Raw genomic sequence first — 15,929 nt, 5'->3', positions numbered from 1 at the left:
GCGTCATAGACAAGTGAATAACAAGTTTTCATGAGAGATAACCACACGGCAGCAGGAGCACTGCCATGATCTGTCCTGTGCTAGCATTTATAGTAAGTTGACTGCAAGAACTGCTTTGTTACCTGGAACAATCCCCAGGGAGAACCCCGGTTAAAGAAAGATTTCTTCAGTGAAAGAGTCCACGCAGAAAAGGCTAACACCATGTTCGGGGCAGGGTAGGGCGACGCTGATACTGGCACAGAGTACTAACTAAGGCAATTATTTAAATTATTCATGCCTCTCCATAACAGGGATTGAAAACTAGTATTTTGTTGAAAAAGGCAATTATTATAATTGTGCTTATTAATATAAATACAGTGTATATAAATTTGGATAATGCCTTTTTAAGTGAAGCCCATCCTGCCCTAAAAATACCCATACCGGCCACTTAAAACTATGCCCCAAAATCCATGCTTGGGTACTGAAATACATGTATAAGTGGTTTGATTTTAAAGGTGCCAAGCAAACTCAGCTCCCATTGACTGGGAGGAGATCTGTGGGTTCGCACTGCTTCTGTAACTCAGGCCACGTCTCCTAAGGTGCCTGGACATGACATTAAGAAGCTTACCGGGAGCAGGCAGCTCTGGGAATGCTGGATGAGCAGCCCACGGGAGCAGGGTGGTGCACAGCCCCGGGTGGCTCTGTCGGATGAACTAAATACAGAAACACACAGACACGCAGTGAGGGATGGGAAAGAGGAGTGAGGATAAGAAATGTCAAAACACTAAGAATCATACACATATACAGAGATATGTTATAGCTTGCAGGGAAGAAGAATTTTATGACTTTAACATAAATAACTTAGACTTTGTTTTAAATTAGCACCTGTTCCTAGATCCTGCATATTTCCCAGGAAAAACTGAAAAATAAACCTGACTCAATAGCAGGGTAGAACACAGAAAACTGAGCAGTTACTGAAAGAAGTTTGTTAGCGAAGCTGTCTGTACTCGGACTATCACATTCATTAGGCAAAGATGGGTAAGATAAATGGCCTGGACAGGAGTTTAGACAATAGGTACAGCAAACAGAATAAGTACAATAAAAACTATTTCAATACATACTACAGAAGGCTCTGTCTCCCAGACCAGGAAAACGTCTCCCCTAGATGGATACATGCTTCCTTCTAGAGGACAAGGAAAACCTCTTCCAAGCCTTTCCCAGTCCCACTAATAGGCCTGCCGTATACATTCCTTGCTCTCCACAACCCCAGTGCACACACACTATCTAGAGGCCAGAGTACAGTGATAATAAACGCAGTGGGTTACACACCACCTCTCTGCTCTCAGCACAAACTTTCTGATTATGCTTGTGGCTAACATTAACCTGTGTCGGCCATGAGCCCGCTATAGCTTTTTATCAGTGACTTATAAAAACAGTTCAAGCTTGTGCTATAAGACTTTAACCTGCTAAATGAGGGTGAAGGCTTCCATGATGTGACATCAGCAAAACCACAAGGATTTGCTAATTGCCACGTGCCCAAAATATCCTATAAAATGTGCAGAGAAGCAGACGCCCATTTCCACCCAACACAGTTTTCCTTTAGTCCCCCTGTGGGTATGATTGCCAGCTCACGACTCATGGCCAGCATGCTGTAAGCAAAGAGAGCTGCTGCTCCCTTGGTCGGGTGTTCAGAGGGACTGCAAAGAACAGTGGTTGCACAGACGGCATCACAGATTTGTGGCCTGGCCAGTAAGTCTGCAAAGGTTGGCTGGGAAACTGCATCGCAGTGTTATGAGAAACTGAACAGACCAAACTTCCCGCGCAGATCTCCAGCTCAGCTACTGCTTGGTCTTCATCATGCTCCTGCTGTCTAGGGATGTTGGGAAACTCCAGAGGATTTGTGTTACTGTTTTCTTTCGAAGGGTCAGTGTCCAAGGGAATAAACTTGAGTGGAACTTGAGGGCTCCAAAAGTTGCTTAGCTAGGCTGTCACACTGCTATTTGACCTGAAATGATCAAAAGAAGATAACGTAAAGTATCTCAAGCTGAAGTGCTGCCCTGCTCCTGAACAGAGAGGTCTAGGGTTTTCATCTTTCATGTCACTTGAACTTAAAGAATTTGCTGGCAAGACTGTAAATGAATCAGTGTGTGCTGCTCTGCACCCAAAGACTCTCACTATCTAGTGTATACTTTTAAAAGTGTTTTAGAAAGGAGCACTTCTAGGAAATCAAAAAATAAAAAATAAAAATTGTAATTTTACATTTTGTTAGATCCTGAACTGTTTTCATATTTGATTCTCTAGCATACCAGTTCAGAGAGTTTGTCCTCAGTTATACTGAGAGGCTTTTCATCCTTTCAGGGTTTCCTGATTTCTTGGATTCTGTTTCTTACAATAGCTGGTTCTTGTGGTTTGAATCTTGAGCACTGAGTAAAGAATCTACTCCATGAACAAGTGGGACAGAAACCTGCTGTCGAACAAGATCAGTCAACCAGCTGATGAACAGTGGGAGTATTAGGGCTTAGAGAAAAGGTAAAGATCCTGCGGATTTCATGTTGATTTCATTCACCTGAATTTGCCACAACACTTAAAAGTCCTCTTTCTTATTCTGTGTCCCACAGGAATACCAGCCCACATCTTTGCAGTTCACCGACTTCATTTTTTCCCTAGTTCTGGCTAAATAACTACTTGGAAAGGCAAATTCCTCTGAAGCCTTTAGTAGTGTGGCTATTAGGCTGGGCAAATTTAACTATTTTGCATAAGCACACACCTTCTGTGTCTAATACTAAGGTCACTGCAATTTGGTGCACATCATGACAAGACACCAGCTTTCCTGCTGAGAGAAGGTGGCCAGGATGCTGAAAAGAATGAACATTCCTTTGTAACAGGTTCAGGAATCTGATTTAACTCCAGGGTAGGTACCTCAGCTGGAGCCTGCTCAACACAATGGATGAATTAACCAGGAAATCCTGAAAATGTAATTTATCATTTGTCCCTGGATTCCAAAAACCTGGCATTGGAAGCTTTTTTGAATGCTACTGCATTGCAGAGCATGATTACTTAGGTTTGGAAAATGCTGCCGATGGGATACTTCCGTCCTTCGCTCATTGTGGGCTTATCTCCAAGTCATGGCCTACGTCACCGCCTTTGGGATCCAGCATCTCTGTGCCATTCAACATTTAGCAACTCTGACAAAAAGCAAATAGAGGGCTGGGAACCGGTGCTCTCAAGGGAAAAAATGTCCTTTCATTGTTGAGCTTTCTCCATGCTGGGGCATGCTAGATATCGTTATTAATCCTGACACAGACCTCATATTCAAAACATGGCTAAATAAAGCCCTCATAATAAATCAGGATTTATTATTCTAATCTCATTTAGGTCATATAGTGGCGTACAACAGTACAAATGTAGGGCCCTAACCTATAATCCTTAAGGCAGCCAAAGCATCCACTGGCTTCAAATAAAGTAAAGCCTATGCATTACCAAAGGTAGGACTTCAGCCTCACACACTAAACAGAGTAATAAAAGTAGCTCAAAAGAAAAAAATGGTTTGATAACTTCAGTCAATACTTGACCAGAAGAAAATTTTCTAGAATTAAATGTTACTCAGTGGAAGACGGAAGCAGACAGATTCTGTGAACCAGAAATATGAGAACTTCTGAGCTTCTGAGTCTGTTTCATTTTGAAGTTTTGGCTCTATTAGATAGTTATAAACTGATTTCAGGCTCTTCTGCAGACTTCCCCATTGCACAATGTGCAATAAAAGCAGATCCAAGCTTGAAGATGCGGTCTGCATTCCAGACTTGAAAGAAGTCTTGAAAACCCTGAAATTTCTGTCCATGTTGCACGTTCCTCGGAGCTTAAAAGGAGACTCAGCAATCTGCAGATCTGAGATTATAAATCACTGAAAATAATTTCTTGCTTTTCACTGTTTAAATAGGTCTTTATGGTCTTCAGCTTCCTGGATGCCTCGATAACTCAGACAGATACTTTAAATCAACGTTAGCTCAAGTAGTATATACCCTCCTCTCTGCTGGCCTTCACTGCTTCCTCTACCTTAGGGTTTATCCCATTCTGTGCACCCTTTCCCACCCCCACAGGAAAAAACCCTTATAAGAGGAACTAAAGCAGCTGAGTATCTCTTCGGTGGGAATCCCCTTAGATATTTCAGTCAGCTGGGTATGAGCTGACTGGAAAAGGGACTGTATGTACACTGAAAAAAGAGGGAGGTGGATTGAGTGCTAAGGATCACTTGCTCCAGTGTCTGCCATTTTGTATCATCTACCACGCATCCTGGCAGGGAATGTTTCTTCTCTTCATAGGAACCTTGAGAAGGAAAGCCCATTTAAACAGGGATGGTTTTAGCCACAACCAGTAAAGGAAATTAATTTATTTTCTTTCCTTGGCTTCTAATACTCCGACAATATGAAGCATCTGTCTCACAGCTAATAAAGACCCACATGTTAGAGATCACCTGCTTCAGCCCTGATTATCTCGTAGTTCAAACAGCTTAAGTCCAGCTGTGGAAGAAAAGGTACTGAATCTTGCTGAATGTGTGCAGGAGAAACTGTTCAGCTGTAGCACTGGTGTTGGAATAGTGATGAAGACTTTCTTGTTGATGGGAGGCCTGCAGAACTCCAGTCTGGCCTTTCTGGGATATAAAAATATATATTTTTTTATACATGTATAGGGCAGGAAGGGGCAACCAGTCTGTCTGGAAGCAAGGATCGTGTCTGGGGTTTCAAGGTGATGTAGCTCTGTAGCAAACTCCTGAACTACAGGTCAAGCCTACCACGCAGGGATGGATTCCTGAAGGATGAGGTTTCTGTGATTACCAGTGAATCTGTTCTTAAGACATCTGCAAGAACCTGAGAGACCAATGTAACTTCAAAGCTAAGACCAAAGACTAAACAGACCTTCACAACAAATGCGCATTCAATATCTAACACAGAGGACTTGGCCAACAGCACCCCTCCTTGCTCCATATGCATGTATGTTTTGTGTGCTGTATTGCGTGTTTGTAGGTAGGCATTCGTGCTATTGCCGTCCTGCCACAAGCTGGCTTGCCCAGGCCACTGGCCATTTGCTCCTCAGGGGGTTCAATGCAGAGGAATGGAGGAGAGCTAGGGTGATGTGAGGAGGGCTCCTACAGCCCCCCGGCCAAGCTGTGCCCTCACCCTCTCCATCAGCGGGGAGGTGAAGGCATCCTGGGACCCCTCAGCTTGGGCCACGAGCTGAGCTTCCATTTGCCACAATGCAGGGAGCTTGGGCCACCAGCTGAGCTTCCATTTGCCACTGCCTCCCCCTGCCCACCCGCTCAGGGAGAAGCCTCAGGTGCAGGGCCGTGTGTGGGGAAGCTGGAGACATGAAGGGGCTGAAGGGGAGCAGTGAGCACACAGCCAGCGGACTCCTCTTTGCTACCGCCACCAAAATGGCGGCGCCGCCCGGGCACCGCCGCGGCACCATGGCGCCTCCCAGCGAGACAGGGCGGCGTGGCCGGGCTGCGGGCTCTGCTCGAGGCTGGGCAGCGCTCCGTGAGAGGAAAACGAGGAACAGCAGCAGCGAATCGATGGCTTTAAATTCCTCTCGTGCTTATTTATTTTATTTTTTTATCTGTGCTCAGGCACTGCGTGGCAAGCGTCACAGCTCGGGCTGAAAAATGACGGCAGAGCCCGAGCCCCGTGGGCTCTCCTCACCCCCCTCAGCAGCCGGGCTGACCAGAAAGAGATCACAGTTCTCTTCTTTCCTCTGGCTTTGCGTGTCTCGAGAACATCTGTTCTTTTTATTATTATTTCGTATTGCCTGTGAAGATGTCTGTTTTCTGCATAAAATTCTCCTGGAGGAGACAGAGGACGTTACACAGCTTCATGTCCTTAAGCTCGCTGCGTTCAGACGGGCAGCTTCCTGTTAGACCAGCAGCTTTTCCAGATTTACTTTTTGTTGCAAAGCAGTGATCAAAATAACCCCCTTTTTTGTTCTTTTTACTTCTAAAGGAATTTATGTGTTCATAAACCGTGACTCAGGGGCAGAAATTGAGCTGTATCTCATCCTCTTTAACATCATTAAAATATGTGAAAAATAGTCACCAGTAGCTTATTTAACAAAATGTTGCTTTTGTTTGGGGAAAAGGTCAAGAATATATCATATGTTTCTAAATGGAACTACTTCTGCTTTTAACACAGTAAAAAGAAAAGAGGATCACTTCATGAGTTTAACGATTGTGCAGACTGTTTATGTTTGTTTATACTGCGACAGAGCTTTGAATGCATTAAACTTCAAATGCCCCAGCTGGAAAATTTGGCTTAGTGGATGGAACAGAGCAGAGGACTGTAGAAGTGTGGAAAGAGAGAATAGTGAAAGAAAGATAAAAGGAGACTTTGAACAAATAGAGCTGCAGATGTTACTGCAGGAACTACATCAAAGAAAAACTCTGCTTGAAGAAAGTACTATGCAGATCCCTTAACTTTGGGGAGCTTTTGACCATGAGCCAGCACTGTGCCCTCGTGGCCAAGAGGGCCAATGGGATCCTGGCATGCATTAAAAGGAGTGTGGCCAGCAGGTCAAGGGAGGTGATCCTCCCCCTCTACTCTGCCCTGGTCAGGCCTCACCTGGAGTACCGTGTCCAGTTCTGGGCTCCCTGGTACAAGAAAGACAGGGATCTCCTGGAAAGAGTCCAGCGGAGGGCCAAAAAGATGATACGGGGCCTGGAGCATCTTCGCTATGAAGAAAGGCTGAGAGACCTGGGTCTGTTCAGCCTGGAGAAAATAAGACTAAGAGGGGATCTCATCAATGTGTATAAATACCCAAGCTGTGGGAGACAGAGGGATTTAGCCAACCTCTTTTCAGTGGTTTGTGAGGACAGGACAAGGGGTAATGGCCACAAGAGAGAGCCCAGGAAGTTCTGCACCAACATGCGAAAGAACTTTTTCACGGTGAGGGTGACAGAGCACTGGGACAAGCTGCCCAGGGAGGTTGTGGAGTCTCCTTCTCTGGAGATATTCAAGGCCTGTCTGGACGCCTACCATGGCAGCCTGCTCTAAGGAACCTGCTTTGGCAGGGGGTTGGACTCGATGATCTTTCGAGGTCCCTTCCAACCCCTTCAATTCTGTGATTCTGTAGTTTCCCCAAAAACTCTCATAAGCAAGTTGCTTGAAGATACCAACACAGTAACAACTTTGTCTTTTACACTTCTTTTAATAAGCCTGTGTCCGCATAAGTTTATTATATTAAATAAGCATCTTTACAGAACAATAATAAGGTAACTTCAAAATTTAGGAAAGATTGTAATTAAGGTGTCACTGCAAACTTAATTTGAACCCCTTTGCAAGTGTTTTTTCAGTGTTTTTTTTTTTTTTTTTTTTTTTTTTTTTAGCAACTCATTCCCCCAGGCTCCTCACTTCCTTCAGAGGACAGAGTGGAGAGTGTAATAAGTGTTCTGGGTTGTTTCAAAGTGATGTGGCTGTTTGTAGGGTGTAAGATACATGAGAATTGGGGTTTGGTGAAACAAGGGTTCGCATAAGGGCACATCAGGTCTTTGTAACTACAGGCTGTTTGGGATTTTTGGCTTGAGCATCATCAAGAGGATTTTAGTAAGCACAGGATGAAGAGAGCTGGTGAGCTTTGCAGAGAGAGGGTAGAAGCTGTCCAGTGCTACATACATGCTGTGAAAGGAGAAAGGACAGAATGATTGAACAGCTGGGATGGAGGGCAGGGAGTAGGTATTTACCCTGGACGTACTTCTGTCACCTCCAGCTGTGCCGGTTGTAGTTTATTTTGGAGCAAAATCCAGTATAATAAAAGGGCAGATTTCCAATCCTCTTATAGAATGGACAGCATGCAGTAAGAAGGCATCAATCATTTTTGCTGTTAAAACATTTTAAGAGATGTGTTCCTGTATGCAGCTGTGTTTCCTCTTAACTATGCCATGCAGAGGATGTTTCATCACAACTTCTATTTTTTGTTTTATTTTTCATGTTTTGATGGCTCAGATTAAAAAAAGAAAAGGACTAAATCTCAGGCAAATGTAGTACGGCCATATGATAAATAGAAAAATATATTTAAAAAAAAAATATATAAATACCTTAATGAAAGAAACTGAGCAGCCAAATTCTGATGAATCTGTATGAAACATTTTGAGATATGCATCCCCTTGTTCACTAATTTAAATGAGAGAAATGCATTAAAGAGTCCTTTATCAGTGGGATAGTTGACAAAGCTAGAATCAAAAGTGACTTTAGCTAACTGATACAGCTTGCTGGGATAGTCATATTGGACTGCTTGTCTGCAGTTGTTCCACAGGTTGCTGACATCAGGTGTGCATTACATATGTCATGCTAAGTATTGATTTTTTGAGAAGAAAATACATATTAAATACGTAGTCAGATCAGGAACTAGTTTAGGTAGATGATTATTTTTGAAATGGACCTTTTGTTTATCTTCTGACTAGTATCCTCTTTGGAAGACAAACACCTTTACACCTAAAAGATGCTCAGAGCATGGAATGATATGTATCAAAGAAGAACCTAGCGACATCTTTTCACATCCTTGCTACTACATTTTTTCCAAACTTGGCAGTATATATAGGCTTGGGTAGGCATTTACTATTACATAGCTCTCCTGATACACAAAGCATAAAGGTTTCCTGACTTGTTTTTTTTTTCCATATCTGCATGTGTCTTTATTATAGTGTACTATAATAAAGTACATTAAAGTACAAGTTCAATATATATTGCTACACAAAATCAAGTTTTTAGATCAGTAATTCAGTGAGATCAGCACAGAAGAAACAAATTATAATGTGCTTAATCATCGAGAGTCACTAATTACTTCTGGATAAAATTAAAGGAAAATTATGCAAACTGTCGTACACCCTGTCTTCTTTGTGTGCAGTGAGGAGAGAAGTTGCTTAGATTGTTCTGGTATTGTTTGAATTTTACACATATCTATTGGTCAAAAAACTTGGAAAAAGGAAAAAAAAACATGATGATAATACCTGTAATTTAACTTTTCATTACAATCTCCCAAATAAAGTTGATACTGTAATTAAAGCTCTAGTTAACATTCACCTGTTTGGGAAATTTACCTTTTCATATATGGAAGCAGAATCTGTACTGTAATTACGTGCTCATTCTGTGCTTGAGCTTTCACATCGCTGCTCCTGCCTTTAAATGATGTATGCGTATAGTGACTGGAGGCAGCTGCAGCCGCTTACAAAGGAAATGAATGATTGCTGTGTTTAATAAAAAGCACATCTAGATTTAACAAAAGCACATCTAGATTTAACATCTCTAGATTTAACATAAGAGGTCTAGCAGCAGCTCCCAGCATCCTGTTTACTGCAGGTGCCTTTATGGCAGGGACCAGCTGAGGGTGCTGCTGCTACTTCTCTGTCCTGCAGCGTGCTGAAAAGGAGCTGAGAGCAGCGCTGTGCTGGGACAAAAGGTGTGCTGGTGTAGTTTTGCCTTTCTCCTTCCACCATATCCTTGCAAACTCCTACCCCTCACAGCGTCGACAGCCTGCCAAGTAACTAACTGGTGGCAGTGAGCACCATCTCCAGCCTGAAACACAGGCTCTAATAGCTGTGGTGCCATGGAGCAGGAAGGGAACATCTCTCTTGGTTGTGAGTGTGGAGCTGAGCTAAGTAACCATGGTCCTGCTGCAGTAGTGTGTTGCCAGCTCTCTTGTTAGCTCCTTGCTGCGGGGTAGCCTCAATGCTGGCCTGGTGACAGAAAGTGAGGCCGTGGGCTCAGACAGGGGGTGCTAAGTGCCACCAAAAGATTCTGCAAAATGACAATGGGAAGATAAGTGAGTCAGCCACCTGCTGCAGGGCTTGCCGAGGTAGCATAAAAGGTATCTCGTATAATGTACGAGGAAGTTCAGGCAGTCCTGGAGGTCTTTATGGAGGACAGGGGCCAGGATGCAGCTGCTATGCACAACAAATACCATGACAAGATGGGGGCTGTGCTCTCAAGCACCAAGCCTGCGCCCTGTACAGATTTGGATAAGCTTATCCCAACAAGCTGAGCATCTGTGTCTGGTACATGGGGCCATTGAGAAAGAATTTGCAGTATCAAAAAGCTGCGTGGTAGGAGTCAGTTGTTTGTCTCATTTTCAAAGTCTGGCTTGAAACTACAGCAGAGAGGTTTTCATTGACCACTGGACTCAGTCTGTCATGCTAGCAGTTTGCATTTGTCTGAGCCCTGTTTCTGTTTTGAAGCATGTCTGTAGAGCTGCACAACAGGGGGTTACCTCCTTTAGCATAAGCGTTGGCTGCATAGATGCATCTTTTGTGGGGAGCTTTTGCTTCCCTCGTGGTAGCTGTAGCTGCTTGACTGCTTTCAAGCAATCCCAGTGCTAACTTTGAAAAGCCACCTTTTGGAGGGTGCAAGGCATACAGTGTTAAAAGTATCATATATGGGTAGCCTGTGTGTATTGAATAGCATATGCTTGGAGCATTTCTTGGATGACTTCACAGATGTTGGACCTCTGTCAGGGAAAAACCTTCTGAGCCCTCAGCATCTGCTTCACTGTCTTCAGTTTGCCAGATATCCTAAAGAAAAACCCTGCAATGCCAGGAACCATTTAACACTCACAGAATGGTGTCTGAAGACAGAAGGAAATGAAATGAAATTATATGATTTGCTCTTTGGACCAGCACCAGTGCCTGTCTTGTGCCTAGGGGGAGCCAAGGATGCCTGTTCTCCTTTTTCAAACATCCGTGCTTACTACTGAGTAGCAGCATTTCTTCCTTCATGCTCAGCAACACTCATTTTGAGAATTCATTCTTCTTAGCTGAGCTTTACTGGAGATAAGTGAGACCTTCAGTCAAAGGAGAGATTTATTTATTTATTTATTTATTTATTTTTGTGCAGGGTGTGAAGACCAGCAGGACCAGCAAACCTTGGGTTTCATTTTGTAGGACTGGGAGCATATGCATTGTTTAGGAGCACTCCACTTCTTGCTTGTTTGTCTGCAGGATTGGATAGCCCATGCTTTTTATTTCTGCTTGCTGTTAGTATGGAATCAGCCTTCTTAAAGTGAATGACATAATATGCATGCACAAACCCTGGCGATATCAGGTTTTATCTTTGTATCCTCTGACTCAAAAGGCTCAGGTTCTCTTTCTCTTTCCCACCTTCCTACTCCATCCTCATTTGACTCCTCTTCAAAATCCATTCTGTCCCTACCCTGGTTTGTTGCTTCTCAATTGAAAACAGACATCCTCCTCAAAGTAAGGAGTGAGGTTGCTGAGGCCAGTGGAAGTCCAGCAGGCTTCTTCTCAGCTCCGGGTCTGGCTCCAGCACAACTAGCAGCAGCTGAAAGCAGCTGGTTCACATACTGGGAGTAACAGCTCAGCTACTCTGCTGAAGCAATGCATGCGACAGCTGGTTATATCTGGTACCAGAGGGGAAAAACACGTTCTGTAAAAATGGGCTATTTGGAAATGGCAAACGTCCTGTCCTTAGATGAGGCTGAAAAAATTGGTGGGATTTCAGTTTAGGTCAGGAACTGAGAAAACTGAATAGCATGCTGTAGGAAATGTTCAAAACTCTTAGTAACCAGAAAAAGTTATCAGAGTAAGTGGCAGTGAAATAATAAGGGTAATGTACCTAAATTATCCTATATGTGTAATACATACGATGCTAAATATAAGCCCCAAGTTTGCAAATGCTCAAGCAGGAATTCTTCCAAGTTTTTGAGAACACTTAGATGTATGAAGTGTGTAGGGCATGCTGGCAAGTATGTGAAAATGAGCGTTAGCAAAGAAGACAACAAGGTTAATTTTTGTCATAGTTTGCCATTTAAAATGGGTGTGATGTCATGGGGGCTTTAAAGGTGAGGTGTTATTCAGGAGAGAATTGTTCCTAGCAGAAGTTTGTCTTTAGTCTAATGCTGCATCTTTGTACTTTGCTGTCTTTGGACAGATGGGTATTTGAAAAATACTGCGCTGTCAGGGGTGATTTGCTGCTGCTGTTGTGTTAAATCAGCCTATTTGTTTTACGTTACTCTGAAGCATATTTCCTGTTTTCAAAGTTAGGTCACAATTTATGGAGATCAGAAACAGCTTGTAGGTATTTAAGACCAACCTTTTAATTCCTCCACTACATAACATGGAAACTATTGCAAAAACTTCATGTCTTTCTGTGCTTGCTGAGCTATAATTTATCAGCCATATACCCCTCTAGTAAGGCTGAACATGTCAGCCAGCAACCCAATTCTTCATTACATATTCAACTTAAAAAAACTGACTCTAAATTTTACTTGTGATATTTATTTTTTTGTCCATTTCTGCCATGTGGTAGCACCTTGAATATCTGAAGTTGGTGAGCTTTCCAGAAGCTCCTGAGCATTAAGAATAATGACAGAGTTCCACTCTCTGGATACCCACAGAGACCATTATTAGTTAAAATTGGCATTTGCCTTGAGAAGAAACACAATCTGCTCCGCTTCAGAAAGCTGCTTCTGGTTGTCAGGAAATCTCTGCTGAGTTTCCTGCCTGTCGTCTGATTTGCCAGGTGGACAAATTCCCTTGGTGCTTTCATTTTTCTGTCTATGAAGTGGAATAATAATGTTTCTTAAGTCAGCAGGAGAGGTTTTGAGACTTGACACAGTAGTACGTAGTAATGAGGGGTGCTGTCGGGACCGTGATTGCTGGATGAAAACCTGCTTTGTACTTTAGTGCTGCTGCAGGGAATAAGCTGCAGAAAATACTTACATTTTGGATGGGGCAAAGTCCTGTGCTGCGTACGTAAATGACTGAATTGTATTCACTAACATGGAAGAAGCAGAGGGCAGCAGATTTCCCTCAGGAAGAACACAATGCGCTTGTTTGTTCAAAGGCTGTGGCTCATTCTGCACAACTTAGAATCCCTGCTCAGATGATGAAAATGTAAAAATCAGTACATCCACAGAAATCAGTTATTTTATTAAAATCTATGTCTATGGTAATACACATTTCTTCCACGTTGTTTGTTTCCAATAATTGTGTTTCCAAATATTTTCACTATGTTTAACCTCTGTCCACACAGCTCTCTCAATGGCAGTCTTGTGTTGTATTTAATGGCTCTAGAGATGGGTGGGATTGATGGACTGGTTCATCATTTTAAGAGACAAGTGCATTAAACACATTTGATGCATTTACAACAATCGTTGTATTTAATGAGTTACTAGAGAATTAAGAACCAGATATAGATCATTTTATTTTAGGTAATACTTTTTCCGTCCAAAGTCACTTCCTTTAGTTTAGTGATTTCACTTGTAACTAAAAACTACCCATGCTGGCAAAAGTGGGGTTTGAAAGATCTGTGACGCTGGAAAACATTCAAATATTTTTCATGCAGGAAGTTTGAGAGAATCGTAAAAGATTTTGCAATTAAAGGGAAACAGGCATGAGTTTCTCCGAGAAAGAACTCGAGGAATGAGAACTGGTCAATGAGCCATAAAGCGGGTCAGCCCTAAGATCCCAAAAGGTTAATAAAAGCCTGTTCTGGAAAAAGACGAGGAAGGAAACTAAGAAGAACATACCAGTACAGAGTTGAAGGCTCTTGTGGAGAGTAGGTGAAGGAGGAGGATGTTACGGTAGGTTCAGACAGCTCACAGGGTGTTAAAAAGGAGAGAAGACAAGACAGAAATTGCTTAGATAGAAGTCCAGTCCTGAGCAACAAAACCAATTAATTACTTGAAAAATGTCTTGGTAAACTTTTCTTTTTTTTTTTTTTTTCTTTTCTCCCCTATTGTAAGAGTATTGCTGCCCCTAGAAAAATTTAAAATATGCCTCTGAGAAGGAGGCTCCAGATACACAGGTACGTCTATAGTGCTAAATGAGAGGGGACCAGGATCTCTCTTAGCACTGGGTCTGTGAGTATCCGAACTGCTTGAATGTTAGCTGATTTCCTGCCTGCTCCCAGTGGCTCTTTCCCAGACAAAGCACAGGAGCAGCCTGCAGACAGTTTGCTCCAAGGACCAGCCTCAAAAGGCAGTCACACACAAGCCAAGACCAGGCTTTGTTCTTGGCCCTAAGCAATCTTCCAAAGCTTTGCAGTTTCAAATACCTGCACATCCCCTCATGTGGCATACCCTCAGTTTCGTGCTGTAACTAAACCACTTGTGTATAATCGTTCTCTTTATCTTTGACAGCATGTACTGGAAAAAAAAAAAAATCCAAAAAATATTTGTTGTTTCCTAGGACTACAGTAACTCAGCAGAGCTCACAGGCCAAATGCTAAGCAGTGTGGACATGGCCACTGAGATCTCAGGGTTAGCAGTCTGGACACAATCCAGCCCTTGCTATGTGGCCTTAGGGATCACACCCTGTCTTTCTTTTAATTGGGAGCATAGACTACACACAGGGGCTGTTCTCAGCAGCCTCTTGCAGAGAAAAAAAAAAAAAAAAAGAGCTCCCGCTTTTGCTCCTATCCCGTCACTCCTCCGATGAATAAGTTATTGCATCAACCCTAGCGCTTGCACATACTGCCTCTTTTCCCAGGGACAACATGATTGTTTCTGTGCAGAGCTGCTTTAGCGCAGATCCTCATGTTTTATTGTTGCTCTGTGACAAAGCTAGTGGTACATCCTAGGCTGAACACTCAACTTTGTTTGGGAAGAAATGAGTGGGCCACTGTTTATATTAGTCTGCAGATTCCAAGCGAACAGCAATGTAAGTTCTTAGGTCAGCTGCAATTCATGGAATTACTCCTGGTTTTTGGATCTGGACTGTTTCAGGCCAGAGGATAATTCACAGGCTTTATGCAGTTAAAAAAAAAAAAAAAAAAAAAAAAAAAAGAGAGAGAGAGAGACAAACACTCTTTCAGCATTACAGATGTGCGGCATACTACAGCCTACTCCAGGTATAATGTCCAACTGATTTTAAACATTTTATCTACAAGCATAAAAACTAGGCTTTTAGGTTAAAAATGCGTAGTAAATTCTTGAATTTACAAGCAACCTCATTTGAAGAAATGTTAATCCCTAGTGTTCAGTCTGGCCAAGCATGGGTTTAATTAGGGAACTGTTGTTCTTCATCTGTGCAGGGCTTTCACAACTGTTCTACATGTAAAGATGAACCACAATCTAATCTTAATTAATAAGAATAGGTGCTAACTTTATTTTTTTTTCCCTTTTCCAGTCCTGTTGTAAAAAACAGTGATGAAAACGATTGGCCTCTGCTGCCCCACAGCGTCATTTACCCGTTGTGAAAGTTGGTTTCTCTGTTTTATTCACAGCTACTCAAGGTAATATGCTCTCCTTGGTGAGTTTCACTTGCTTATGTAATGGATTCCACTTCAAAAAATCAGTTTCCAAAATAAGTCCTTTTCCTTCTACAAGATATCATCTGATCATGCTAGGGAAAAATTTATTAAGTGTCCTCGTTAACCTGCCATGGCTGTTTAGACTCACCTGAGAAATCATGTCTATTTTTTTTTCTTTTTTTTTTTTCTTTTTTTTTTTTTTTTCTAATTGTAATTGTTATAAATTGTGTTTTCTCAGAGGCAGAGGGTCTAGGCATGGCCAGGCTCCATGAGGCTGGATGCTCTACAGACACAATGAGCAGGGTGTGAGATAATAGTTTGGCTGTCACGGGGAACTCTGTGCCAGAGTTTCAGACTTTATTAGCCCTTTTCAGTGTTCATGGAAAAGTTAAGGCTGAGCTTCTATACTAATCATTTGTAATTGAATTTCTAGCTACCACTAGCCCTCTCTTTCCTTCTCGATAGTCATCTAGAGGCTTTGCTGCAGGGACTCAGTGCAACACCTTTTTTGTATCCCACGTACAACCGAAATTCGCATTCACTGCAGTGAAATTCTGGATGCCCCAGGAAAACGCAAAGCAAAATTTAGCAATGCTAAATTGGTTTGGGTGTGTGTTTAATCTTAAGTGGTGGTTTAGCAAGAAATGCATTAAATACAACCTCATCACCAGGCTACAGGATGTATTTTCCCCATGTTTGCTCTCT

Source organism: Netta rufina (genome assembly GCF_964035555.1).
Source record: "Netta rufina genome assembly, chromosome: 3".
Taxonomy (NCBI): Eukaryota; Metazoa; Chordata; class Aves; order Anseriformes; family Anatidae; genus Netta; species Netta rufina.
Note: the sequence above shows the minus strand (reverse complement) of the source record.